Consider the following 7,872-nt stretch of genomic DNA (forward strand, 5'->3'; position numbering starts at 1 on the left):
TTTTTTCACTTTCCTTCTTAAATGTTATTTGAGTTTCTTTCCACAAAAAGATTAATATGAAAAATGTTTTACATGATGACACATGTAAAATCTATATGAGATTGCTTACCATCCCAAGAGGATGGTTGGGGGTAGAGAGGGAGGGAGAGAAAGAAGTAGTCAAAAAATATTGGAAACTATTTTAACTTGTAATTGAGGAAAAAATAAAATTAAAAGTTAAAATTATGCTTGTTTCATGTGTCCATTAAACACCTAAAGTGAGAAGGAAATTTTTACCTGTAGGTTCTGAGGCAGCACAGCCTAGTGCAGAGGCAAAAGCCTTGGCATCAAGCAAACCTCAGTCTCTAACACATCCAAACTGTGTGACCACTGGCAAATCTCTCAGAATCCCTCCACACACCTAAAATTACAAGTTCCAGATGAGTTGCAGATCTGCATCAATGCATATTGGTGGGGAGTTGGGGGGAGAAGGTACATTCCAAATGTTTCCCATGTAGATGAAATCACAAGTCTACCAATTACAATATTCTAAAAGAAAAAGAACCAAGAATGAGGTCTGAACAATAATAAGAAGCTGGAGCATTGAGTCATTAGACCCCATGGAGAAAAGGCAGGCCTGAATACTGAGGAATGATATGAAAATATCATGTGTGATCATTTTAAACCAAACCTCAGACATCATAAACCACAGAACGCTAGATGTCTTCTACTTTAAATTTCTGAGTCATTATCTCAGAGGGCCTCTGCTTAATGATCTTCATTTAGAGGGAACTTACCACATCCCAAAAAAGACTACTCCATTTTTGGACAGTAAGTTCTAATTGTTACTTAGTTCTTTCTCATACCAAGTCAAAATCTTCTTCCTTGTATTTTTAAGCTTTTCTTTATTATTTTTTTTTAATTATAAACTTTTCTGAGCCCTGTTATCTTACCCTATGGGAATAAATAGAGAAAGCTGAATTCCTCTTCCCTAGGATAGTTCTCTAAATATTAGAAGGGAATGATCTTGTTTGTTTTAATATACTCCAAACTAAACAACTCCAGGTCCTTCAAATCATCCTCCTACATCATTATCAGCCTCCATCTTGGTTGCTTTTTTCTGGGCATGTGCCAGCTTATCCACGTTCTTTCCTAAAATGTGGCACTTGAATCTGATCCATCAAGGGACAGAAGGACTCTTACCTCATTCATTCTGAATGCTAGACTTCCATTCTTAGATTCCAGCAGGAAGTGGATCAGCCTGCCCTCCTATAGGGGGGTCCAGTACAGAATATCAGACAAACTTTCTGTTCCCACTACCATTGAAAGACAAAAACCTACAGCCGGAATTGTTAAGACTGGCTGTGCATTTCCGTAGCCCAAGGAACTGAAACTAGAAGAGAGCATGATTACCTGTGACATTTTCTCTGGTGCAAGTATCAATGAGGTTCCAGCCTCATTGAAATTCCACATCCTCCTTGCATCTACAGACACTGACACTGTATCATTTACAAGGCCCCCAGGGCCAGTACAGTAGCTCATTATCATGAGTTAATGAAGCATCCAAGCACTCACCCCACCATTTGCATGTGGAGGAAGAGTCTAGGCTGAGCAGCTTTTAGGAAGGATCTCCAGATTATTGGTGGAGGGGGCCAGGAATCCATAGGGAGCACTGCAAGGGCATGGAATAAGCACTGGTCTCAGAGTCAAAAGACCTAGGATTGAGCTCCAGCTCGTACAGTTTCTGGTGCGTAACTCTGGGCAAGTCACTTAAATGCTCTGAGTCTCAGTTACCACTAATAATAATAACTTCAACATAAGCCATTAGGAGCATTATAATTTGAGAGCAAGAATTGGAAAGCTATGGGGGAATGAAAGGAGGATGAGAAATGTTTGACAAGATGGCCTTTGACATCATTGTTGTTCTTTGAGCTGTTAAATTTATGGTTGGACTGAATATAATTTAATTGGTCACCAGGGATTTAAATTTATAAATCCCAAATGTGTTACTAGAAAGAGAGGAAAGGAGAGAGATAGCTACTCTGGCCTCCTCTGAGTCAGGCAGGAATTCAGAGGCCCCAGCCAAGGGAAAGGAGTGCCAAGATGATGAGCCTCTCCAGAAACTGGTGCCTCCAGAAAGGCCAAGGAAAGAGAGTCAGCCTTGCACTCACCAGAAAGCCAAGGAAAAGGAGTCACTAGGAAACAGGTCTAGTCAGCACTCTTCTGAATGAAGAAAATTCTCAACTCCAGTAGAACTGCCAGTAGAACTCCAGCAGAATTCTCACAGGAGATTCTACTCCAAGTGAGAGTTCCAAGTTGAACTGCATTCAGGCAGTTGTTACCTTCTTTTTAAAGACATTTTTCTCTTGTGTCACTTCCCCTAATGACTCTCCGCTATAGGACTGCCCAGAAGTTTGCACTTTTTGTGATTATATCCAAAATGGGCAGATCTCCATACTCTTCTTTTAAGTACTGTGTTTACACTTATGAGGATTAAATATAAAAATAGACAGGAGATAACAATTTAATCTTCACAATCAGGGAAGAGCTAAGTACCTTCATTCTTACAATCAGGGGAAAATCAAATCCAATCTTCACAGAGCCTAGTTTGGATACTCGGTGATTGGAGAAATAAAGATAAAGAGGATGGGGGAAGAAGGGATGGAAAGAGGAGAAAGAAGAAGGGAAAGCAATGGAGAGGGCTAAATGTTTTGCCATAGAGTAGAACAGAACCAATGTTAGAACCCAGAATTCTAGAACTAGAAAGAACCTTGGACCATTGAGAAGAGTATAGTTTAGTGAAGGGTTCTAGACTGTGACAGAACTGTAAGCATGAAATATGGAATTTAAGAAAGAAGAAAGACTTCAACAAAGGATTAGGTTCAGAGAGAATCTTCCTTGACTCCACCCCAAGGGCTTTTGGCCAGTGCTTTCATTAGCATATCAACACTAATTGATTATCTGATTGATATCAAAGACATACAGAACTAAAGGTGTAGTGGATTACATCAAAGTAATCAATCCTGTTACAACTTGGTTAATAACAAATTTCTATTACAGTCAAAGTTCACATTTTTTATGTCTCTGAAATGTTTGCTAAGGAAATAGAAAAGATGAAAGAAAGAAGATTCTTGATGGAGAAGTTATCTAGAAGACTATAGGACTGGCAAATTCTTCTACTATCTATGGAGAGGGGAGCTTTAAAAATGTAAATTCCCACTTTGGTTGGAAGGATAATCAGAAGCCCTGGTATGGTCAATGTTTGGAGCTGCTGAAGCTTCCTAGATAGTCTGTGGAGCAATGCCAGATTAACCTAGTTAATTTGGTAGAGACCCCACTAATTCTATTTTCTATAGAAGGTTTCAGCACTTATTAACCCTGTGAGTTCCTGATATGGCCACAATAAGAAAATTGCCTTTACAACAATATCTTGTTTTATACTGGACCTTGCCCTTTGCCATGAGGCTTTCAGTGTGGGCATTTCAGTATCCCAGCATTAGTGCTTATGATCCCTTCAGAAAAGAGTGTAGACATGTAAAACCCAGTGGAATTTCGTGTCGGCTATGGGAGTGGGTGGGAGAGAGGAGGGAAAGAACATGAATCTTGTAACCATGGAAAAATATTTCGAATTAATTAATTAAATAAAATTTTCCAAATTAAAAAAAAAAAAGAGAGTGTAGAAGTTGATTCACAGGATCCTAGTTCCATCCCCACCTCTACTATTTAATACTATCAATATCATTTAATATCTTCAGTTCTTAACTTCCTTGTCTACAAAAGGAAGTGGGACTACATGATCTTAGAGTAAATGGAATGTCAGAATTGAAAGGGACAGAGAAATCACTTAGTCTAACTCCTTATTTTGCAGAAGTGTAAACTCAGTGGCAGCTCTGCCAGGCCTGGAATACGGAATATTCCTCTTCCTGAGTTCAAATCTGGCCTCAGACACTTACTAGCTGTGTCATTCTGGACAAGTCATTTAACCCTGTTTGTCTCAGTTTTCCCCATCTGTAAAATGAGCTGGAGGAGGAAATGGCATACCACTCCAGGATCTCTGCCAAGAAAGCCCCAAATATAGGTCCTGAAGAATCAGGCATACCTAAAACAACTGAACAACAAACTCAAACCTACATGGAGAAAGTAAGTTGTTCTCCCAGTTAGTGATAGAGCTAAGACTACATAGCACCTAGGTAGGAGGGAAAGAGGAAGCTGGAAGGGTCTATAAGCTGGAAGACAAGCAGATGGATAAGAGAAATAATGAAGGAGCTTCCCCCCCAACTGGTGACTGAGAAGCTGTTCAGCCCAGTCTGCTTTGATATGAGACTGGCTTTGATCTTTGAAGTTAAACAATTCAGACATTGTATAGGCTATCTTCATGGCCAGATGGAATAATATTTAATAACAAATGACTTTAAAAATAAGCCACTTAATCTTTTAGTCTCCAGGTTTCACTGTAATTAAATGGTAATTAATTTCCTGCAAGAAGAAAAAAAGACACACCCATAAGAATCCATAAATGCATGCTTCTTCTGTAACCTATGTAGGTAATAGGGGCATGCAGCGTACATGGAATTTTTGCAGTAGTAGGAACCTTCAGATATGTCTTCTCATGCTTATGTATACACAGTGGATAGAAGACTAGACCTAGAATCAGAGAGCTCTAAGTTCAAATCTAGCTTCAGATCCTGACTAGCAGTATGGCCCTGGGCAAGTCACTTAACCTTTTTATGACCTCAGTTTCCCAATCTATAAAATGAGAATAATAATGGGAACTAACTCCTGAGGTTGTGAAGATAAAATGTGATGAAATATGTAAAGTGCTTTTCAAATCTTAAAATGACATGTCGTTTAGTCATCATAGTGGTATCCAACTCTTCATGACCTCTTTTAGGGCTTTCTTTGCAAAGATACTAGAGTGGCTTGCTGTTTTCTTCTCAGCTCATTTTACAAATGAGGAAACTGAGGCAAATAGGGTTTAAGTAACTTGCCCAGAATCACAAAGCTCATAAGTGTCTAAGACATGATTTGAACTCAGGTCTTCCTGACTCCAGGTCTAGCACTCTATCCTTTGTGCCACCTATGACATATAAAATGTTGAGTATCACTAATATTTTCATAGTCATGTTCATACATATGCCAGGGCAGGTCTTGGAATAATAGCATATCAGAGCAAGAATAGACCTAATGACATGCAATGTCTGAGCTATGACTGTAGTGGTAGGGGTGAGTTTGGAAGGGGTCTGTATGTTCCCTCTCTTGATATAAATAATGCTATTTTAAAATAAATTTCCATTTCTGTGTAAATAAGTACCCATTCTCTATGTTTCATTTTCCTCTACTCCAGGTCTTATGCAAAGTACTAAATAGTTAAAAGATTGAGTCTACTTTGCCTCCAGCCCTGAGGCCAATGGCAGACTAGCATATTAGAAAGTCTCTATCAGAGTAAATTACCTCTCAGGCCAGTGGTAGGCCATTTCTGAATCCAGCACAATTATATGGTTTTCTGTCTACTCTAGAAATCTATGAGAAATATAGCTCCTATTCAGAAGTTGGCTTGTCCTAGAGAAACTTCCCTTTTCCATGAACCAGTCCTATGCTGCTCCATTCTGTGGCTTGTAGATGGATGAAATAAAGTGTTTTACTACTTTGTATCCTAAATTGTAAGCAGATCATATAAGATCTTTCATTTTATAGAAGAAAAAATTAGAATGCAGAGAAATGAAACAGCCAGCCCATAAAGACTGATTTGAAAGTGCAATCCAGAGTACCTAATTTCCAGTCTAGTGCTCTGTCCATTATACCATGATTCCAGGTGCCCAGTTCCATTAATGTTCTTGTTTCACTGAAGACTTCGTATAAAGGGAATATCATCTTTGCCTGAAACCTACCTGATTGTTACTGAATCACCATTAGAGCTGAACAGATATTGGCTCCCAGATGCTAGTTTTTTTGCCTTAAAGTTGCTGGCCCAAAGGGTCATCCATTTCACCCCCAGGCTTTTCATCAAAACAGGGACCATTGTCTGGCATTTGCTGAAATGTCATTTTTAATTAAAAATCCAATCTTAATAAGATCTCCTATAAAGTAGAGCAAAATAGACTTCTTACTACATGAACTTTTCAGATGTGTCATTGAACAAAATAGCTTTTCCCCCCCAAAGGGCATATTCAATACCATCCACTAAAGAGGCAAAGTCCTTTAAGAATCACATTTATGTGCTTTCCATTAGAGCTCTTTCAGCACATCCAGGTATCATTTAGAGAATCAAGGCAGTGTAGTAGAAAGAGCACTGGGTTAGGAATCAAAACACCTAGATATGAGTTCAACTTCTGCTACTTAAAAGCTATGTGATCCTGGATAAGTCACTGCATATCACTGAGCCTCCATTTCCTCAACTTGTTTAACCTAACCTTACTGGGTCACTATGAGAATCAAATGGATATAAATTTATTTGTAAACTGTAGAGTTCTTTATAAATGTCAATCATCATCATCATAATTATTAATAATAATATTTTCAGAATTGTAGAAATCTAGTTGGGAATTCCCTGCACCTGCGTAAGCATTCTGAAATGATACCCTTGGTTTAAAGTTTCATGTCCTACTTTAGGGGTCCTGCACAGAAAATGTGGGGGTTGATAAATACAAAATAACTATTTTCCATCCCTACTGTGATTTATCAGTGATCCCACTGTTCCAAAACTTGAACATCTTGATCTTTGTAGTACCCTTTTGGATTTGGGGGATTATCACTAATTGTTACTATTTTTTTATTTTTTAACTCCTTATCTTCTACCTTATGCACTGGTTCCAAGGCAGAAAAATGATAAAGGTTAGGGTCACATAGCTAGGAAGAATCTGAGGCCAGATTTGAATCCAGGACCTCCCATTTCTAGGCCTGGCTCTCTATCCACTGTGTCACCTAGCTACTCTTTGTTATACATTTAGTAACATGACACAAGTACATTATACATTAATACATTTTATGGATCAAGTGTATCTCTCCTCTACAGGCTGTAACTTTTTCATATGCCATTCCTATTTTTTGCTTTACTTAAAACCAACAGAATGTTAGAACAGGAAAGGACTTTGGAACACAAAATCCTGAATGTCAGCCCAATTGAACACAGAATGTTAGAACACAACCTCAAAAATGTTCAAGTTGAAAGAGTTCTTTAGAACACAGACTTTTGGGGTGGGAGAGAATCTTAGAGATAACCTCATCAAGGAGCCTCACCCTCCAGATGAGGAAAATGAGGCTCAGAAGCTTGAAGGAATTTGCCCAGTCAGGCAACTTTTAGTGGTCAATTTGGAGCTAGAACCAAAGGTGTGCAGGAGACAGCTCAAACAGGCTTACAAGGATTGATTATAAACTTTTCAACATTCACATCTCAAAAATCAGCAAACCTAACAAATAGGGGCTTAATTTAGTTGTAATGTGGGCTGTTTCCCACATGTAGTACTGGGGTGTTTCGTGGTTCAATAGGAGACACAATAGATATAGCTAGCCTCACCTCTGGAGGATTCAAAGGCAAAAAAGTGAAAACCACTCTCTGCATTCAAGAAGCTTGCTGAAGGGTAACACATGTAAACAGATAGCTGAATGCAAGGCAGAGAGAGAAAGCACCAGAGAGATCAGGAAAAGCTTCTTGTTAGAAATAGCACAAGTGGAGCCTTGAAGGAAGCCAAGGATTTGAAGCCGAAAACATGAGAAGAGAATGTATTCTAGGAATGGGGGAGGGAGGTGGGTTTTGAAAAGCACTGGGGTTGGAGCTAGAATGCTGAATTTGAGGAACAAGTGGGCTAATTTAGCTGACTCATAGGAGAATAATATGACTTGTAAGTCTACAAAGGAGCCAATTTGTGAAAGGTTTTCAGTGCCAAGCTAAAGGAT

Source organism: Monodelphis domestica, chromosome 1, assembly GCF_027887165.1.
Source record: "Monodelphis domestica isolate mMonDom1 chromosome 1, mMonDom1.pri, whole genome shotgun sequence".
NCBI lineage: Eukaryota > Metazoa > Chordata > Mammalia > Didelphimorphia > Didelphidae > Monodelphis > Monodelphis domestica.